The sequence below is a fragment of the Manis pentadactyla genome, chromosome 6 (genome assembly GCF_030020395.1).
Source record: "Manis pentadactyla isolate mManPen7 chromosome 6, mManPen7.hap1, whole genome shotgun sequence".
In the NCBI taxonomy this organism is placed as follows: domain Eukaryota; kingdom Metazoa; phylum Chordata; class Mammalia; order Pholidota; family Manidae; genus Manis; species Manis pentadactyla.
Window position 1 is genome coordinate 77,628,982 of NC_080024.1, and position 20,504 is coordinate 77,649,485.

The following is a 20,504-nucleotide window of genomic DNA, read 5'->3' on the forward strand; positions in this document are numbered from 1 at the left end:
GTGTGTGAGTGTGTGTGTGACATTGTGTGAGTGTGTGTGTGACAATGTGTGAGTGTGTGTGAGTGCATGTGAATCTGTGTGTGTTGGTGTGTGAGTAGGTGTGTGAGAGCTTGTGGCAGTGTGTGAGTGTGTGTGTTTGTGACATTCTGTGAATGTGTGTTGGTGTCTCTGTGTGTGTAGATGTGTGAGTGCAGCAGTGTGTGAGTGTGTGAGTGCGAATGAGTCTGTGAGTGTGTGCGGGTGTGAGTGTGTTTCTTTGTGAAATTTCAGTTGCGTGAGTTGGAGTGATTGTGTGAGTGTGTATATAAGTGTGCGATAGTGTGTGAGTGTGTGTGATTGTGTGTGAGTATGTGTGTGTGCCTATATGTGTTTGTGTCTATGTGTAGGTGCGTAATTGTGTGTGTGCGACTGTGTGTGAGAATGTGGTTGTTTCTGTGTGTAGGTGTGTGAATGTGTGAGTGTGTTTGTGAGAGTGTAGTTGTGTGAGTGTTTGTGTGTGTGTGAGTGTGTATACGGGTGTGTGATTGTGTCTGAGTTTTTGTGATTGTGTGTGAGAATGTGAGTGAATGTGTCTGTGTGTATGTGTGTGAGTGTGTGAAACAGTGTCTCAGTCTTCGTGATTTTGTGTGGGTGTGTGAGAGTGTGTGTGAGCGTTTGAGTGTAGGTGTGTCTTTTTGAGTGCCTTTGTGGTTATTATATGTGTGTGTGTGAAAGTGTGTGTGTAAGTGTGAGTGGGAGTGAGAGTGGGACTGTGTGTACGAGTGTGTTATTGTGTGTGATTGTGTTTGTGGGTGAGTGTCTGAGCGTCTTTGTGTGCAGGTGTGTGTGTCTGACGGTTTTAGTGTGGGTGTGAGTGCATGTGACTCTGAGTGTGTAGTTGTGTGAGTGGGAGTGAGTGTGTGAATGTGTATACGATTGGGTGACTGTGTGTGAGTGTGTGTGATTGTGTGTGAGAATGTGTGTGTGTGAGTCTGTGTGTGTAGGTGTGTGATTGTGCCGAACCCTGTGTGATTGTGTGTGTTTGTGAGGGTGTGTGACAGTGTGTGTGAGTGTAGGAGTGTCTGAGTGCCTGTGTGATTTCTGTATGTGAGTGTGTGTGTGTTTGATGATGCGTTTGTTTGTGTGTGTGTAGGTGTGTTAGTGGGAGTGAGTGTGAATACGAGTGTGTGATTGTGTGTGAGTGTTTTTGTCTGTGAGTGGCTGTGAGTGTGTCTGTGAGTGCAGGTGAGAGTGCGTGACTATTTGTGAGTGTGTGTGATTGCATGTGAGCCTGTGTTTGTGTGTTGGTTTGTTTGTGTGTGTAGGTGTGCGTGTGTGTTTGACAGTGTTTGAGTGAGTGTTAGTGCGTGTGTGTCTGTAAGTGTTTGTGTGAGTAGGTGTGTGAGTGTGTGTGACCGGGTGATTGTGTGTGTGAATGCGTGTGAGTCTGTGTGTCTGTGTGTTTGTGGGTGTGTCTACATGTGTGTAGGTGTGTGACTGTTTATGGCACTGTGTCATTGTGCGTGAGTGCTCATGTGTCTGTGTGTGTGTGTGAGTTTGTGAGAGTGTAGGTGTGATTGGGAATGAGTGTGTGAGTGTGTATATGAGTGTGTCATTGTGTTTGTGTGTGTGTGTGAGTGTGTTTTGTTTAGGTGTGTGCGTGACATTTTGTGTGTCTATGTGTGAGTGTATTTTTGTCTGAGTGTGTGTGTCTGTGTGTAAGTGTGAGAGTGTGCTAGGGTGTTTGTGAGAGTGAAGGTGTGTGAGTGGGAGTGAGTGAGTGAATGTGTATATGAGTGGGTGACTGTGTGTGTGTGCATGTGTGTGCCTGACAGTCTGAATATGTGGGTGTTTCTGTGTGTAGGTGTGTGAGTGTGTGTGTGACATTGTGTGAGTGTGTGTGTGACATTGTGTGAGTGTGTGTGAGTGCATGTGAATCTGTGTACGTTGGTGTGTGAGTAGGTGTGCGAGAGCTTGTGGCAGTGTGTGAGTGTGTGTGTTTGTGACATTCTGTGAATGTGTGTTGGTGTCTCTGTGTGTGTAGATGTGTGAGTGCAGCAGTGTGTGAGTGTGTGAGTGCGAATGAGTCTGTGAGTGTGTGCGGGTGTGAGTGTGTTTCTTTGTGAAATTTCAGTTGCGTGAGTTGGAGTGATTGTGTGAGTGTGTATATAAGTGTGCGATAGTGTGTGAGTGTGTGTGATTGTGTGTGAGTATGTGTGTGTGCCTATATGTGTTTGTGTCTATGTGTAGGTGCGTAATTGTGTGTGTGCTACTGTGTGTGAGAATGTGGGTGTTTCTGTGTGTAGGTGTGTGAATGTGTGAGTGTGTTTGTGAGAGTGTAGTTGTGTGAGTGTTTGTGTGTGTGAGTGTGTATACGGATGTGTGATTGTGTCTGAGTTTTTGTGATTGTGTGTGAGAATGTGAGTGAATGTGTCTATGTGTATGTGTGTGAGTGTGTGAAACAGTGTCTCAGTCTTCGTGATTTTGTGTGGGTGTGTGAGAGTGTGTGTGAGCGTTTGAGTGTAGGTGTGTCTTTTTGAGTGCCTTTGTGGTTATTATATGTGTGTGAGTGAAAGTGTGTGTGTAAGTGTGAGTGGGAGTGAGAGTGGGACTGTGTGTACGAGTGTGTTATTGTGTGTGATTGTGTTTGTGGGTGAGTGTCTGAGCGTCTTTGTGTGCAGGTGTGTGTGTCTGACGGTTTTAGTGTGGGTGTGAGTGCATGTGACACTGTGAGAGTGTGTGTGTAGTTGTGTGAGTGGGAGTGAGTGTGTGAATGTGTATACGATTGGGTGACTGTGTGTGAGTGTGTGTGATTGTGTGTGAGAATGTGTGTGAGTGAGTCTGTGTGTGTAGGTGTGTGATTGTGCCGAACCCTGTGTGATTGTGTGTGTTTGTGAGGGTGTGTGACAGTGTGTGTGAGTGTAGGAGTGTCTGAGTGCCTGTGTGATTTCTGTATGTGAGTGTGTGTGTGTTTGATGATGCGTTTGTTTGTGTGTGTGTAGGTGTGTTAGTGGGAGTGAGTGTGAATACGAGTGTGTGATTGTGTGTGAGTGTTTTTGTCTGTGAGTGGCTGTGAGTGTGTCTGTGAGTGCAGGTGAGAGTGCGTGACTATTTGTGAGTGTGTGTGATTGCATGTGAGCCTGTGTTTGTGTGTTGGTTTGTTTGTGTGTGTAGGTGTGCGTGTGTGTTTGACAGTGTTTGAGTGAGTGTTAGTGCGTGTGTGTCTGTAAGTGTTTGTGTGAGTAGGTGTGTGAGTGTGTGTGACCGGGTGATTGTGTGTGTGAATGCGTGTGAGTCTGTGTGTCTGTGTGTTTGTGGGTGTGTCTACATGTGTGTAGGTGTGTGACTGTTTATGGCACTGTGTCATTGTGCGTGAGTGCTCATGTGTCTGTGTGTGTGTGTGAGTTTGTGAGAGTGTAGGTGTGATTGGGAATGAGTGTGTGAGTGTGTATATGAGTGTGTCATTGTGTTTGTGTGTGTGTGTGAGTGTGTTTTGTTTAGGTGTGTGCGTGACATTTTGTGTGTCTATGTGTGAGTGTATTTTTGTCTGAGTGTGTGTGTCTGTGTGTAAGTGTGAGAGTGTGCTAGGGTGTTTGTGAGAGTTCAGGGGTGTGAGTGGGAGTGAGTGAGTGAATGTGTATATGAGTAGGTGACTGTGTGTGTGTGCATGTGTGTGCCTGACAGTCTGAATATGTGGGTGTTTCTGTGTGTAGGTGTGTGAGTGTGTGTGTGACATTTTATGAGTGTGTGTGTGACATTGTGTGAGTGTGTGTGTGAGTGCATGTGAATCTGTGTGCGTTGGTGTGTGAGTAGGTGTGCGAGAGCTTGTGGCAGTGTGTGAGTGTGTGTGTTTGTGACATTCTGTGAATGTGTGTTGGTGTCTCTGTGTGTGTAATGTGTGAGTGCAGCAGTGTGTGAGTGTGTGAGTGCGAATGAGTCTGTGAGTGTGTGCGGGTGTGAGTGTGTTTCTTTGTGAAATTTCAGTTGCGTGAGTTGGAGTGATTGTGTGAGTGTGTATATAAGTGTGCGATAGTGTGTGAGTGTGTGTGATTGTGTGTGAGTATGTGTGTGTGCCTATATGTGTTTGTGTCTATGTGTAGGTGCGTAATTGTGTGTGTGCTACTGTGTGTGAGAATGTGGTTGTTTCTGTGTGTAGGTGTGTGAATGTGTGAGTGTGTTTGTGAGAGTGTAGTTGTGTGTTTGTGTGTGTGTGAGTGTGTATACGGGTGTGTGATTGTGTCTGAGTTTTTGTGATTGTGTGTGAGAATGTGAGTGAATGTGTCTGTGTGTATGTGTGTGAGTGTGTGAAACAGTGTCTCAGTCTTCGTGATTTTGTGTGGGTGTGTGAGAGTGTGTGTGAGCGTTTGAGTGTAGGTGTGTCTTTTTGAGTGCCTTTGTGGTTATTATATGTGTGTGTGTGAAAGTGTGTGTGTAAGTGTGAGTGGGAGTGAGAGTGGGACTGTGTGTACGAGTGTGTTATTGTGTGTGATTGTGTTTGTGGGTGAGTGTCTGAGCGTCTTTGTGTGCAGGTGTGTGTGTCTGACGGTTTTAGTGTGGGTGTGAGTGCATGTGACTCTGTGAGAGTGTGTGTGTAGTTGTGTGAGTGGGAGTGAGTGTGTGAATGTGTATACGATTGGGTGACTGTGTGTGAGTGTGTGTGATTGTGTGTGAGAATGTGTGTGTGTGAGTCTGTGTGTGTAGGTGTGTGATTGTGCCGAACCCTGTGTGATTGTGTGTGTTTGTGAGGGTGTGTGACAGTGTGTGTGAGTGTAGGAGTGTCTGAGTGCCTGTGTGATTTCTGTATGTGAGTGTGTGTGTGTTTGATGATGCGTTTGTTTGTGTGTGTGTAGGTGTGTTAGTGGGAGTGAGTGTGAATACGAGTGTGTGATTGTGTGTGAGTGTTTTTGTCTGTGACTGGCTGTGAGTGTGTCTGTGAGTGCAGGTGAGAGTGCGTGACTATTTGTGAGTGTGTGTGTGATTGCATGTGAGCCTGTGTTTGTGTGTTGGTTTGTTTGTGTGTGTAGGTGTGCGTGTGTGTTTGACAGTGTTTGAGTGAGTGTTAGTGCGTGTGTGTCTGTAAGTGTTTGTGTGAGTAGGTGTGTGAGTGTGTGTGACCGGGTGATTGTGTGTGTGAATGCGTGTGAGTCTGTGTGTCTGTGTGTTTGTGGGTGTGTCTACATGTGTGTAGGTGTGTGACTGTTTATGGCACTGTGTCATTGTGCGTGAGTGCTCATGTGTCTGTGTGTGTGTGTGAGTTTGTGAGAGTGTAGGTGTGATTGGGAATGAGTGTGTGAGTGTGTATATGAGTGTGTCATTGTGTTTGTGTGTGTGTGTGAGTGTGTTTTGTTTAGGTGTGTGCGTGACATTTTGTGTGTCTATGTGTGAGTGTATTTTTGTCTGAGTGTGTGTGTCTGTGTGTAAGTGTGAGAGTGTGCTAGGGTGTTTGTGAGAGTTCAGGGGTGTGAGTGGGAGTGAGTGAGTGAATGTGTATATGAGTAGGTGACTGTGTGTGTGTGCATGTGTGTGCCTGACAGTCTGAATATGTGGGTGTTTCTGTGTGTAGGTGTGTGAGTGTGTGTGTGACATTTTATGAGTGTGTGTGTGACATTGTGTGAGTGTGTGTGTGAGTGCATGTGAATCTGTGTGCGTTGGTGTGTGAGTAGGTGTGCGAGAGCTTGTGGCAGTGTGTGAGTGTGTGTGTTTGTGACATTCTGTGAATGTGTGTTGGTGTCTCTGTGTGTGTAATGTGTGAGTGCAGCAGTGTGTGAGTGTGTGAGTGCGAATGAGTCTGTGAGTGTGTGCGGGTGTGAGTGTGTTTCTTTGTGAAATTTCAGTTGCGTGAGTTGGAGTGATTGTGTGAGTGTGTATATAAGTGTGCGATAGTGTGTGAGTGTGTGTGATTGTGTGTGAGTATGTGTGTGTGCCTATATGTGTTTGTGTCTATGTGTAGGTGCGTAATTGTGTGTGTGCTACTGTGTGTGAGAATGTGGTTGTTTCTGTGTGTAGGTGTGTGAATGTGTGAGTGTGTTTGTGAGAGTGTAGTTGTGTGAGTGTTTGTGTGTGTGTGAGTGTGTATACGGGTGTGTGATTGTGTCTGAGTTTTTGTGATTGTGTGTGAGAATGTGAGTGAATGTGTCTGTGTGTATGTGTGTGAGTGTGTGAAACAGTGTCTCAGTCTTCGTGATTTTGTGTGGGTGTGTGAGAGTGTGTGTGAGCGTTTGAGTGTAGGTGTGTCTTTTTGAGTGCCTTTGTGGTTATTATATGTGTGTGTGTGAAAGTGTGTGTGTAAGTGTGAGTGGGAGTGAGAGTGGGACTGTGTGTACGAGTGTGTTATTGTGTGTGATTGTGTTTGTGGGTGAGTGTCTGAGCGTCTTTGTGTGCAGGTGTGTGTGTCTGACGGTTTTAGTGTGGGTGTGAGTGCATGTGACTCTGTGAGAGTGTGTGTGTAGTTGTGTGAGTGGGAGTGAGTGTGTGAATGTGTATACGATTGGGTGACTGTGTGTGAGTGTGTGTGATTGTGTGTGAGAATGTGTGTGTGTGAGTCTGTGTGTGTAGGTGTGTGATTGTGCCGAACCCTGTGTGATTGTGTGTGTTTGTGAGGGTGTGTGACAGTGTGTGTGAGTGTAGGAGTGTCTGAGTGCCTGTGTGATTTCTGTATGTGAGTGTGTGTGTGTTTGATGATGCGTTTGTTTGTGTGTGTGTAGGTGTGTTAGTGGGAGTGAGTGTGAATACGAGTGTGTGATTGTGTGTGAGTGTTTTTGTCTGTGAGTGGCTGTGAGTGTGTCTGTGAGTGCAGGTGAGAGTGCGTGACTATTTGTGAGTGTGTGTGTGATTGCATGTGAGCCTGTGTTTGTGTGTTGGTTTGTTTGTGTGTGTAGGTGTGCGTGTGTGTTTGACAGTGTTTGAGTGAGTGTTAGTGCATGTGTGTCTGTAAGTGTTTGTGTGAGTAGGTGTGTGAGTGTGTGTGACCGGGTGATTGTGTGTGTGAATGCGTGTGAGTCTGTGTGTCTGTGTGTTTGTGGGTGTGTCTACATGTGTGTAGGTGTGTGACTGTTTATGGCACTGTGTCATTGTGCGTGAGTGCTCATGTGTCTGTGTGTGTGTGTGAGTTTGTGAGAGTGTAGGTGTGATTGGGAATGAGTGTGTGAGTGTGTATATGAGTGTGTCATTGTGTTTGTGTGTGTGTGTGAGTGTGTTTTGTTTAGGTGTGTGCGTGACATTTTGTGTGTCTATGTGTGAGTGTATTTTTGTCTGAGTGTGTGTGTCTGTGTGTAAGTGTGAGAGTGTGCTAGGGTGTTTGTGAGAGTGAAGGTGTGTGAGTGGGAGTGAGTGAGTGAATGTGTATATGAGTAGGTGACTGTGTGTGTGTGCATGTGTGTGCCTGACAGTCTGAATATGTGGGTGTTTCTGTGTGTAGGTGTGTGAGTGTGTGTGTGACATTGTGTGAGTGTGTGTGTGACATTGTGTGAGTGTGTGTGAGTGCATGTGAATCTGTGTGTGTTGGTGTGTGAGTAGGTGTGCGAGAGCTTGTGGCAGTGTGTGAGTGTGTGTGTTTGTGACATTCTGTGAATGTGTGTTGGTGTCTCTGTGTGTGTAGATGTGTGAGTGCAGCAGTGTGTGAGTGTGTGAGTGCGAATGAGTCTGTGACTGTGTTCGGGTGTGAGTGTGTTTCTTTGTGAAATTTCAGTTGCGTGAGTTGGAGTGATTGTGTGAGTGTGTATATAAGTGTGCGATAGTGTGTGAGTGTGTGTGATTGTGTGTGAGTATGTGTGTGTGCCTATATGTGTTTGTGTCTATGTGTAGGTGCGTAATTGTGTGTGTGCGACTGTGTGTGAGAATGTGGTTGTTTCTCTGTGTAGGTGTGTGAATGTGTGAGTGTGTTTGTGAGAGTGTAGTTGTGTGAGTGTTTGTGTGTGTGTGAGTGTGTATACGGGTGTGTGATTGTGTCTGAGTTTTTGTGATTGTGTGTGAGAATGTGAGTGAATGTGTCTGTGTGTATGTGTGTGAGTGTGTGAAACAGTGTCTCAGTCTTCGTGATTTTGTGTGGGTGTGTGAGAGTGTGTGTGAGCGTTTGAGTGTAGGTGTGTCTTTTTGAGTGCCTTTGTGGTTATTATATGTGTGTGAGTGAAAGTGTGTGTGTAAGTGTGAGTGGGAGTGAGAGTGGGACTGTGTGTACGAGTGTGTTCTTGTGTGTGATTGTGTTTGTGGGTGAGTGTCTGAGCGTCTTTGTGTGCAGGTGTGTGTGTCTGACGGTTTTAGTGTGGGTGTGAGTGCATGTGACTCTGTGAGAGTGTGTGTGTAGTTGTGTGAGTGGGAGTGAGTGTGTGAATGTGTATACGATTGGGTGACTGTGTGTGAGTGTGTGTGATTGTGTGTGAGAATGTGTGTGAGTGAGTCTGTGTGTGTAGGTGTGTGATTGTGCCGAACCCTGTGTGATTGTGTGCGTTTGTGAGGGTGTGTGACAGTGTGTGTGAGTGAAGGAGTGTCTGAGTGCCTGTGTGATTTCTGTATGTGAGTGTGTGTGTGTTTGATGATGCGTTTGTTTGTGTGTGTGTAGGTGTGTTAGTGGGAGTGAGTGTGAATACGAGTGTGTGATTGTGTGTGAGTGTTTTTGTCTGTGAGTGGCTGTGAGTGTGTCTGTGAGTGCAGGTGAGAGTGCGTGACTATTTGTGAGTGTGTGTGTGATTGCATGTGAGCCTGTTTGTGTGTTGGTTTGTTTGTGTGTGTAGGTGTGCATGTGTGTTTGACAGTGTTTGAGTGAGTGTTAGTGCGTGTGTGTCTGTAAGTGTTTGTGTGAGTAGGTGTGTGAGTGTGTGTGACCGGGTGATTGTGTGTGTGAATGCGTGTGAGTCTGTGTGTCTGTGTGTTTGTGGGTGTGTCTACATGTGTGTAGGTGTGTGACTGTTTATGGCACTGTGTCATTGTGCGTGAGTGCTCATGTGTCTGTGTGTGTGTGTGAGTTTGTGAGAGTGTAGGTGTGATTGGGAATGAGTGTGTGAGTGTGTATATGAGTGTGTCATTGTGTTTGTGTGTGTGTGTGAGTGTGTTTTGTTTAGGTGTGTGCGTGACATTTTGTGTGTCTATGTGTGAGTGTATTTTTGTCTGAGTGTGTGTGTCTGTGTGTAAGTGTGAGAGTGTGCTAGGGTGTTTGTGAGAGTGAAGGTGTGTGAGTGGGAGTGAGTGAGTGAATGTGTATATGAGTGGGTGACTGTGTGTGTGTGCATGTGTGTGCCTGACAGTCTGAATATGTGGGTGTTTCTGTGTGTAGGTGTGTGAGTGTGTGTGTGACATTGTGTGAGTGTGTGTGTGACATTGTGTGAGTGTGTGTGAGTGCATGTGAATCTGTGTGTGTTGGTGTGTGAGTAGGTGTGCGAGAGCTTGTGGCAGTGTGTGAGTGTGTGTGTTTGTGACATTCTGTGAATGTGTGTTGGTGTCTCTGTGTGTGTAGATGTGTGAGTGCAGCAGTGTGTGAGTGTGTGAGTGCGAATGAGTCTGTGAGTGTGTGCGGGTGTGAGTGTGTTTCTTTGTGAAATTTCAGTTGCGTGAGTTGGAGTGATTGTGTGAGTGTGTATATAAGTGTGCGATAGTGTGTGAGTGTGTGTGATTGTGTGTGAGTATGTGTGTGTGCCTATATGTGTTTGTGTCTATGTGTAGGTGCGTAATTGTGTGTGTGCTACTGTGTGTGAGAATGTGGGTGTTTCTGTGTGTAGGTGTGTGAATGTGTGAGTGTGTTTGTGAGAGTGTAGTTGTGTGAGTGTTTGTGTGTGTGAGTGTGTATACGGGTGTGTGATTGTGTCTGAGTTTTTGTGATTGTGTGTGAGAATGTGAGTGAATGTGTCTATGTGTATGTGTGTGAGTGTGTGAAACAGTGTCTCAGTCTTCGTGATTTTGTGTGGGTGTGTGAGAGTGTGTGTGAGCGTTTGAGTGTAGGTGTGTCTTTTTGAGTGCCTTTGTGGTTATTATATGTGTGTGAGTGAAAGTGTGTGTGTAAGTGTGAGTGGGAGTGAGAGTGGGACTGTGTGTACGAGTGTGTTCTTGTGTGTGATTGTGTTTGTGGGTGAGTGTCTGAGCGTCTTTGTGTGCAGGTGTGTGTGTCTGACGGTTTTAGTGTGGGTGTGAGTGCATGTGACTCTGAGTGTGTAGTTGTGTGAGTGGGAGTGAGTGTGTGAATGTGTATACGATTGGGTGACTGTGTGTGAGTGTGTGTGATTGTGTGTGAGAATGTGTGTGTGTGAGTCTGTGTGTGTAGGTGTGTGATTGTGCCGAACCCTGTGTGATTGTGTGTGTTTGTGAGGGTGTGTGACAGTGTGTGTGAGTGTAGGAGTGTCTGAGTGCCTGTGTGATTTCTGTATGTGAGTGTGTGTGTGTTTGATGATGCGTTTGTTTGTGTGTGTGTAGGTGTGTTAGTGGGAGTGAGTGTGAATACGAGTGTGTGATTGTGTGTGAGTGTTTTTGTCTGTGACTGGCTGTGAGTGTGTCTGTGAGTGCAGGTGAGAGTGCGTGACTATTTGTGAGTGTGTGTGTGATTGCATGTGAGCCTGTGTTTGTGTGTTGGTTTGTTTGTGTGTGTAGGTGTGCGTGTGTGTTTGACAGTGTTTGAGTGAGTGTTAGTGCGTGTGTGTCTGTAAGTGTTTGTGTGAGTAGGTGTGTGAGTGTGTGTGACCGGGTGATTGTGTGTGTGAATGCGTGTGAGTCTGTGTGTCTGTGTGTTTGTGGGTGTGTCTACATGTGTGTAGGTGTGTGACTGTTTATGGCACTGTGTCATTGTGCGTGAGTGCTCATGTGTCTGTGTGTGTGTGTGAGTTTGTGAGAGTGTAGGTGTGATTGGGAATGAGTGTGTGAGTGTGTATATGAGTGTGTCATTGTGTTTGTGTGTGTGTGTGAGTGTGTTTTGTTTAGGTGTGTGCGTGACATTTTGTGTGTCTATGTGTGAGTGTATTTTTGTCTGAGTGTGTGTGTCTGTGTGTAAGTGTGAGAGTGTGCTAGGGTGTTTGTGAGAGTGAAGGTGTGTGAGTGGGAGTGAGTGAGTGAATGTGTATATGAGTGGGTGACTGTGTGTGTGTGCATGTGTGTGCCTGACAGTCTGAATATGTGGGTGTTTCTGTGTGTAGGTGTGTGAGTGTGTGTGTGACATTGTGTGAGTGTGTGTGTGACATTGTGTGAGTGTGTGTGAGTGCATGTGAATCTGTGTACGTTGGTGTGTGAGTAGGTGTGCGAGAGCTTGTGGCAGTGTGTGAGTGTGTGTGTTTGTGACATTCTGTGAATGTGTGTTGGTGTCTCTGTGTGTGTAGATGTGTGAGTGCAGCAGTGTGTGAGTGTGTGAGTGCGAATGAGTCTGTGAGTGTGTGCGGGTGTGAGTGTGTTTCTTTGTGAAATTTCAGTTGCGTGAGTTGGAGTGATTGTGTGAGTGTGTATATAAGTGTGCGATAGTGTGTGAGTGTGTGTGATTGTGTGTGAGTATGTGTGTGTGCCTATATGTGTTTGTGTCTATGTGTAGGTGCGTAATTGTGTGTGTGCTACTGTGTGTGAGAATGTGGGTGTTTCTGTGTGTAGGTGTGTGAATGTGTGAGTGTGTTTGTGAGAGTGTAGTTGTGTGAGTGTTTGTGTGTGTGAGTGTGTATACGGGTGTGTGATTGTGTCTGAGTTTTTGTGATTGTGTGTGAGAATGTGAGTGAATGTGTCTATGTGTATGTGTGTGAGTGTGTGAAACAGTGTCTCAGTCTTCGTGATTTTGTGTGGGTGTGTGAGAGTGTGTGTGAGCGTTTGAGTGTAGGTGTGTCTTTTTGAGTGCCTTTGTGGTTATTATATGTGTGTGAGTGAAAGTGTGTGTGTAAGTGTGAGTGGGAGTGAGAGTGGGACTGTGTGTACGAGTGTGTTATTGTGTGTGATTGTGTTTGTGGGTGAGTGTCTGAGCGTCTTTGTGTGCAGGTGTGTGTGTCTGACGGTTTTAGTGTGGGTGTGAGTGCATGTGACTCTGTGAGAGTGTGTGTGTAGTTGTGTGAGTGGGAGTGAGTGTGTGAATGTGTATACGATTGGGTGACTGTGTGTGAGTGTGTGTGATTGTGTGTGAGAATGTGTGTGAGTGAGTCTGTGTGTGTAGGTGTGTGATTGTGCCGAACCCTGTGTGATTGTGTGTGTTTGTGAGGGTGTGTGACAGTGTGTGTGAGTGTAGGAGTGTCTGAGTGCCTGTGTGATTTCTGTATGTGAGTGTGTGTGTGTTTGATGATGCGTTTGTTTGTGTGTGTGTAGGTGTGTTAGTGGGAGTGAGTGTGAATACGAGTGTGTGATTGTGTGTGAGTGTTTTTGTCTGTGAGTGGCTGTGAGTGTGTCTGTGAGTGCAGGTGAGAGTGCGTGACTATTTGTGAGTGTGTGTGTGATTGCATGTGAGCCTGTGTTTGTGTGTTGGTTTGTTTGTGTGTGTAGGTGTGCGTGTGTGTTTGACAGTGTTTGAGTGAGTGTTAGTGCGTGTGTGTCTGTAAGTGTTTGTGTGAGTAGGTGTGTGAGTGTGTGTGACCGGGTGATTGTGTGTGTGAATGCGTGTGAGTCTGTGTGTCTGTGTGTTTGTGGGTGTGTCTACATGTGTGTAGGTGTGTGAATGTTTATGGCACTGTGTCATTGTGCGTGAGTGCTCATGTGTCTGTGTGTGTGTGTGAGTTTGTGAGAGTGTAGGTGTGATTGGGAATGAGTGTGTGAGTGTGTATATGAGTGTGTCATAGTGTTTGTGTGTGTGTGTGAGTGTGTTTTGTTTAGGTGTGTGCGTGACATTTTGTGTGTCTATGTGTGAGTGTATTTTTGTCTGAGTGTGTGTGTCTGTGTGTAAGTGTGAGAGTGTGCTAGGGTGTTTGTGAGAGTGAAGGTGTGTGAGTGGGAGTGAGTGAGTGAATGTGTATATGAGTAGGTGACTGTGTGTGTGTGCATGTGTGTGCCTGACAGTCTGAATATGTGGGTGTTTCTGTGTGTAGGTGTGTGAGTGTGTGTGTGACATTGTATGAGTGTGTGTGTGACATTGTGTGAGTGTGTGTGTGAGTGCATGTTAATCTGTGTGCGTTGGTGAGTGAGTAGGTGTGCGAGAGCTTGTGGCAGTGTGTGAGTGTGTGTGTTTGTGACATTCTGTGAATGTGTGTTGGTGTCTCTGTGTGTGTAATGTGTGAGTGCAGCAGTGTGTGAGTGTGTGAGTGCGAATGAGTCTGTGAGTGTGTGCGGGTGTGAGTGTGTTTCTTTGTGAAATTTCAGTTGCGTGAGTTGGAGTGATTGTGTGAGTGTGTATATAAGTGTGCGATAGTGTGTGAGTGTGTGTGATTGTGTGTGAGTATGTGTGTGTGCCTATATGTGTTTGTGTCTATGTGTAGGTGCGTAATTGTGTGTGTGCTATTGTGTGTGAGAATGTGGTTGTTTCTGTGTGTAGGTGTGTGAATGTGTGAGTGTGTTTGTGAGAGTGTAGTTGTGTGCGTGTTTGTGTGTGTGTGAGTGTGTATACGGGTGTGTGATTGTGTCTGAGTTTTTGTGATTGTGTGTGAGAATGTGAGTGAATGTGTCTGTGTGTATGTGTGTGAGTGTGTGAAACAGTGTCTCAGTCTTCGTGATTTTGTGTGGGTGTGTGAGAGTGTGTGTGAGCGTTTGAGTGTAGGTGTGTCTTTTTGAGTGCCTTTGTGGTTATTATATGTGTGTGTGTGAAAGTGTGTGTGTAAGTGTGAGTGGGAGTGAGAGTGGGAGTATGTGTACGAGTGTGTTATTGTGTGTGATTGTGTTTGTGGGTGAGTGTCTGAGCGTCTTTGTGTGCAGGTGTGTGTGTCTGACGGTTTTAGTGTGGGTGTGAGTGCATGTGACTCTGTGAGAGTGTGTGTGTAGTTGTGTGAGTGGGAGTGAGTGTGTGAATGTGTATACGATTGGGTGACTGTGTGTGAGAATGTGTGTGTGTGAGTCTGTGTGTGTAGGTGTGTGATTGTGCCGAACCCTGTGTGATTGTGTGTGTTTGTGAGGGTGTGAGACAGTGTGTGTGAGTGTAGGAGTGTCTGAGTGCCTGTGTGATTTCTGTATGTGAGTGTGTGTGTGTTTGATGATGCGTTTGTTTGTGTGTGTGTAGGTGTGTTAGTGGGAGTGAGTGTGAATACGAGTGTGTGATTGTGTGTGAGTGTTTTTGTCTGTGAGTGGCTGTGAGTGTGTCTGTGTGTGCAGGTGAGGGTGCGTGACTGTGAGTGTGTGTGTGATTGCATGTGAGCCTGTGTTTGTGTGTTGGTTTGTTTGTGTGTGTAGGTGTGCGTGTGTGTTTGACAGTGTTTGAGTGAGTGTTAGTGCGTGTGTGTCTGTAAGTGTTTGTGTGAGTAGGTGTGTGAGTGTGTGTGACCGGGTGATTGTGTGTGTGAATGCGTGTGAGTCTGTGTGTCTGTGTGTTTGTGGGTGTGTCTACATGTGTGTAGGTGTGTGACTGTTTATGGCACTGTGTCATTGTGCGTGAGTGCTCATGTGTCTGTGTGTGTGTGTGAGTTTGTGAGAGTGTAGGTGTGATTGGGAATGAGTGTGTGAGTGTGTATATGAGTGTGTCATAGTGTTTGTGTGTGTGTGTGAGTGTGTTTTGTTTAGGTGTGTGCGTGACATTTTGTGTGTCTATGTGTGAGTGTATTTTTGTCTGAGTGTGTGTGTCTGTGTGTAAGTGTGAGAGTGTGCTAGGGTGTTTGTGAGAGTGAAGGTGTGTGAGTGGGAGTGAGTGAGTGAATGTGTATATGAGTGGGTGACTGTGTGTGTGTGCATGTGTGTGCCTGACAGTCTGAATATGTGGGTGTTTCTGTGTGTAGGTGTGTGAGTGTGTGTGTGACATTGTGTGAGTGTGTGTGTGACATTGTGTGAGTGTGTGTGAGTGCATGTGAATCTGTGTGTGTTGGTGTGTGAGTAGGTGTGCGAGAGCTTGTGGCAGTGTGTGAGTGTGTGTGTTTGTGACATTCTGTGAATGTGTGTTGGTGTCTCTGTGTGTGTAGATGTGTGAGTGCAGCAGTGTGTGAGTGTGTGAGTGCGAATGAGTCTGTGAGTGTGTGCGGGTGTGAGTGTGTTTCTTTGTGAAATTTCAGTTGCGTGAGTTGGAGTGATTGTGTGAGTGTGTATATAAGTGTGCGATAGTGTGTGAGTGTGTGTGATTGTGTGTGAGTATGTGTGTGTGCCTATATGTGTTTGTGTCTATGTGTAGGTGCGTAATTGTGTGTGTGCTACTGTGTGTGAGAATGTGGGTGTTTCTGTGTGTAGGTGTGTGAATGTGTGAGTGTGTTTGTGAGAGTGTAGTTGTGTGAGTGTTTGTGTGTGTGAGTGTGTATACGGGTGTGTGATTGTGTCTGAGTTTTTGTGATTGTGTGTGAGAATGTGAGTGAATGTGTCTATGTGTATGTGTGTGAGTGTGTGAAACAGTGTCTCAGTCTTCGTGATTTTGTGTGGGTGTGTGAGAGTGTGTGTGAGCGTTTGAGTGTAGGTGTGTCTTTTTGAGTGCCTTTGTGGTTATTATATGTGTGTGAGTGAAAGTGTGTGTGTAAGTGTGAGTGGGAGTGAGAGTGGGACTGTGTGTACGAGTGTGTTATTGTGTGTGATTGTGTTTGTGGGTGAGTGTCTGAGCGTCTTTGTGTGCAGGTGTGTGTGTCTGACGGTTTTAGTGTGGGTGTGAGTGCATGTGACTGTGAGAGTGTGTGTGTAGTTGTGTGAGTGGGAGTGAGTGTGTGAATGTGTATACGATTGGGTGACTGTGTGTGAGTGTGTGTGATTGTGTGTGAGAATGTGTGTGTGTGAGTCTGTGTGTGTAGGTGTGTGATTGTGCCGAACCCTGTGTGATTGTGTGTGTTTGTGAGGGTGTGTGACAGTGTGTGTGAGTGTAGGAGTGTCTGAGTGCCTGTGTGATTTCTGTATGTGAGTGTGTGTGTGTTTGATGATGCGTTTGTTTGTGTGTGTGTAGGTGTGTTAGTGGGAGTGAGTGTGAATACGAGTGTGTGATTGTGTGTGAGTGTTTTTGTCTGTGACTGGCTGTGAGTGTGTCTGTGAGTGCAGGTGAGAGTGCGTGACTATTTGTGAGTGTGTGTGTGATCGCATGTGAGCCTGTGTTTGTGTGTTGGTTTGTTTGTGTGTGTAGGTGTGCGTGTGTGTTTGACAGTGTTTGAGTGAGTGTTAGTGCGTGTGTGTCTGTAAGTGTTTGTGTGAGTAGGTGTGTGAGTGTGTGTGACCGGGTGATTGTGTGTGTGAATGCGTGTGAGTCTGTGTGTCTGTGTGTTTGTGGGTGTGTCTACATGTGTGTAGGTGTGTGACTGTTTATGGCACTGTGTCATTGTGCGTGAGTGCTCATGTGTCTGTGTGTGTGTGTGAGTTTGTGAGAGTGTAGGTGTGATTGGGAATGAGTGTGTGAGTGTGTATATGAGTGTGTCATTGTGTTTGTGTGTGTGTGTGAGTGTGTTTTGTTTAGGTGTGTGCGTGACATTTTGTGTGTCTATGTGTGAGTGTATTTTTGTCTGAGTGTGTGTGTCTGTGTGTAAGTGTGAGAGTGTGCTAGGGTGTTTGTGAGAGTGAAGGTGTGTGAGTGGGAGTGAGTGAGTGAATGTGTATATGAGTGGGTGACTGTGTGTGTGTGCATGTGTGTGCCTGACAGTCTGAATATGTGGGTGTTTCTGTGTGTAGGTGTGTGAGTGTGTGTGTGACATTGTGTGAGTGTGTGTGTGACATTGTGTGAGTGTGTGTGAGTGCATGTGAATCTGTGTACGTTGGTGTGTGAGTAGGTGTGCGAGAGCTTGTGGCAGTGTGTGAGTGTGTGTGTTTGTGACATTCTGTGAATGTGTGTTGGTGTCTCTGTGTGTGTAGATGTGTGAGTGCAGCAGTGTGTGAGTGTGTGAGTGCGAATGAGTCTGTGAGTGTGTGCGGGTGTGAGTGTGTTTCTTTGTGAAATTTCAGTTGCGTGAGTTGGAGTGATTGTGTGAGTGTGTATATAAGTGTGCGATAGTGTGTGAGTGTGTGTGATTGTGTGTGAGTATGTGTGTGTGCCTATATGTGTTTGTGTCTATGTGTAGGTGCGTAATTGTGTGTGTGCTACTGTGTGTGAGAATGTGGTTGTTTCTGTGTGTAGGTGTGTGAATGTGTGAGTGTGTTTGTGAGAGTGTAGTTGTGTGAGTGTTTGTGTGTGTGAGTGTGTATACGGGTGTGTGATTGTGTCTGAGTTTTTGTGATTGTGTGTGAGAATGTGAGTGAATGTGTCTATGTGTATGTGTGTGAGTGTGTGAAACAGTGTCTCAGTCTTCGTGATTTTGTGTGGGTGTGTGAGAGTGTGTGTGAGCGTTTGAGTGTAGGTGTGTCTTTTTGAGTGCCTTTGTGGTTATTATATGTGTGTGAGTGAAAGTGTGTGTGTAAGTGTGAGTGGGAGTGAGAGTGGGACTGTGTGTACGAGTGTGTTATTGTGTGTGATTGTGTTTGTGGGTGAGTGTCTGAGCGTCTTTGTGTGCAGGTGTGTGTGTCTGACGGTTTTAGTGTGGGTGTGAGTGCATGTGACTCTGTGAGAGTGTGTGTGTAGTTGTGTGAGTGGGAGTGAGTGTGTGAATGTGTATACGATTGGGTGACTGTGTGTGAGTGTGTGTGATTGTGTGTGAGAATGTGTGTGAGTGAGTCTGTGTGTGTAGGTGTGTGATTGTGCCGAACCCTGTGTGATTGTGTGTGTTTGTGAGGGTGTGTGACAGTGTGTGTGAGTGTAGGAGTGTCTGAGTGCCTGTGTGATTTCTGTATGTGAGTGTGTGTGTGTTTGATGATGCGTTTGTTTGTGTGTGTGTAGGTGTGTTAGTGGGAGTGAGTGTGAATACGAGTGTGTGATTGTGTGTGAGTGTTTTTGTCTGTGAGTGGCTGTGAGTGTGTCTGTGAGTGCAGGTGAGAGTGCGTGACTATTTGTGAGTGTGTGTGTGATTGCATGTGAGCCTGTGTTTGTGTGTTGGTTTGTTTGTGTGTGTAGGTGTGCGTGTGTGTTTGACAGTGTTTGAGTGAGTGTTAGTGCGTGTGTGTCTGTAAGTGTTTGTGTGAGTAGGTGTGTGAGTGTGTGTGACCGGGTGATTGTGTGTGTGAATGCGTGTGAGTCTGTGTGTCTGTGTGTTTGTGGGTGTGTCTACATGTGTGTAGGTGTGTGACTGTTTATGGCACTGTGTCATTGTGCGTGAGTGCTCATGTGTCTGTGTGTGTGTGTGAGTTTGTGAGAGTGTAGGTGTGATTGGGAATGAGTGTGTGAGTGTGTATATGAGTGTGTCATAGTGTTTGTGTGTGTGTGTGAGTGTGTTTTGTTTAGGTGTGTGCGTGACATTTTGTGTGTCTATGTGTGAGTGTATTTTTGTCTGAGTGTGTGTGTCTGTGTGTAAGTGTGAGAGTGTGCTAGGGTGTTTGTGAGAGTGAAGGTGTGTGAGTGGGAGTGAGTGAGTGAATGTGTATATGAGTAGGTGACTGTGTGTGTGTGCATGTGTGTGCCTGACAGTCTGAATATGTGGGTGTTTCTGTGTGTAGGTGTGTGAGTGTGTGTGTGACATTGTATGAGTGTGTGTGTGACATTGTGTGAGTGTGTGTGTGAGTGCATGTTAATCTGTGTGCGTTGGTGAGTGAGTAGGTGTGCGAGAGCTTGTGGCAGTGTGTGAGTGTGTGTGTTTGTGACATTCTGTGAATGTGTGTTGGTGTCTCTGTGTGTGTAATGTGTGAGTGCAGCAGTGTGTGAGTGTGTGAGTGCGAATGAGTCTGTGAGTGTGTGCGGGTGTGAGTGTGTTTCTTTGTGAAATTTCAGTTGCGTGAGTTGGAGTGATTGTGTGAGTGTGTATATAAGTGTGCGATAGTGTGTGAGTGTGTGTGATTGTGTGTGAGTATGTGTGTGTGCCTATATGTGTTTGTGTCTATGTGTAGGTGCGTAATTGTGTGTGTGCTATTGTGTGTGAGAATGTGGTTGTTTCTGTGTGTAGGTGTGTGAATGTGTGAGTGTGTTTGTGAGAGTGTAGTTGTGTGCGTGTTTGTGTGTGTGTGAGTGTGTATACGGGTGTGTGATTGTGTCTGAGTTTTTGTGATTGTGTGTGAGAATGTGAGTGAATGTGTCTGTGTGTATGTGTGTGAGTGTGTGAAACAGTGTCTCAGTCTTCGTGATTTTGTGTGGGTGTGTGAGAGTGTGTGTGAGCGTTTGAGTGTAGGTGTGTCTTTTTGAGTGCCTTTGTGGTTATTATATGTGTGTGTGTGAAAGTGTGTGTGTAAGTGTGAGTGGGAGTGAGAGTGGGAGTATGTGTACGAGTGTGTTATTGTGTGTGATTGTGTTTGTGGGTGAGTGTCTGAGCGTCTTTGTGTGCAGGTGTGTGTGTCTGACGGTTTTAGTGTGGGTGTGAGTGCATGTGACTCTGTGAGAGTGTGTGTGTAGTTGTGTGAGTGGGAGTGAGTGTGTGAATGTGTATACGATTGGGTGACTGTGTGTGAGAATGTGTGTGTGTGAGTCTGTGTGTGTAGGTGTGTGATTGTGCCGAACCCTGTGTGATTGTGTGTGTTTGTGAGGGTGTGTGACAGTGTGTGTGAGTGTAGGAGTGTCTGAGTGCCTGTGTGATTTCTGTATGTGAGTGTGTGTGTGTTTGATGATGCGTTTGTTTGTGTGTGTGTAGGTGTGTTAGTGGGAGTGAGTGTGAATACGAGTGTGTGATTGTGTGTGAGTGTTTTTGTCTGTGAGTGGCTGTGAGTGTGTCTGTGTGTGCAGGTGAGGGTGCGTGACTGTGAGTGTGTGTGTGATTGCATGTGAGCCTGTGTTTGTGTGTTGGTTTGTTTGTGTGTGTAGGTGTGCGTGTGTGTTTGACAGTGTTTGAGTGAGTGTTAGTGCGTGTGTGTCTGTAAGTGTTTGTGTGAGTAGGTGTGTGAGTGTGTGTGACCGGGTGATTGTGTGTGTGAATGCGTGTGAGTCTGTGTGTCTGTGTGTTTGTGGGTGTGTCTACATGTGTGTAGGTGTGTGACTGTTTATGGCACTGTGTCATTGTGCGTGAGTGCTCATGTGTCTGTGTGTGTGTGTGAGTTTGTGAGAGTGTAGGTGTGATTGGGAATGAGTGTGTGAGTGTGTATATGAGTGTGTCATTGTGTTTGTGTGTGTGTGTGAGTGTGTTTTGTTTAGGTGTGTGCGTGACATTTTGTGTGTCTATGTGTGAGTGTGTTTTTGTCTGAGTGTGTGTGTCTGTGTGTAAGTGTGAGAGTGTGCTAGGGTGTTTGTGAGAGTGAAGGTGTGTGAGTGGGAGTGAGAGAGTGTATGTGTATATGAGTGGGTGACTGCGTGTGTGTGCATGTGTGTGCCTGAGAGTCTGAATATGTGGGTGTTTCTGTGTGTAGGTGTGTGAGTGTGTGTGTGACATTGTGTGAGTGTGTGTGTGACATTGTGTGAGTGTGTGTGAGTGCATGTGAATCTGTGTGCGTTGGTGTGTGAGTAGGTGTGCGAGAGCTTGTGGCAGTGTGTGAGTGTGTGTGTTTGTGACATTCTGTGAATGTGTGTTGGTGTCTCTGTGTGTGTAGATGTGTGAGTGCAGCAGTGTGTG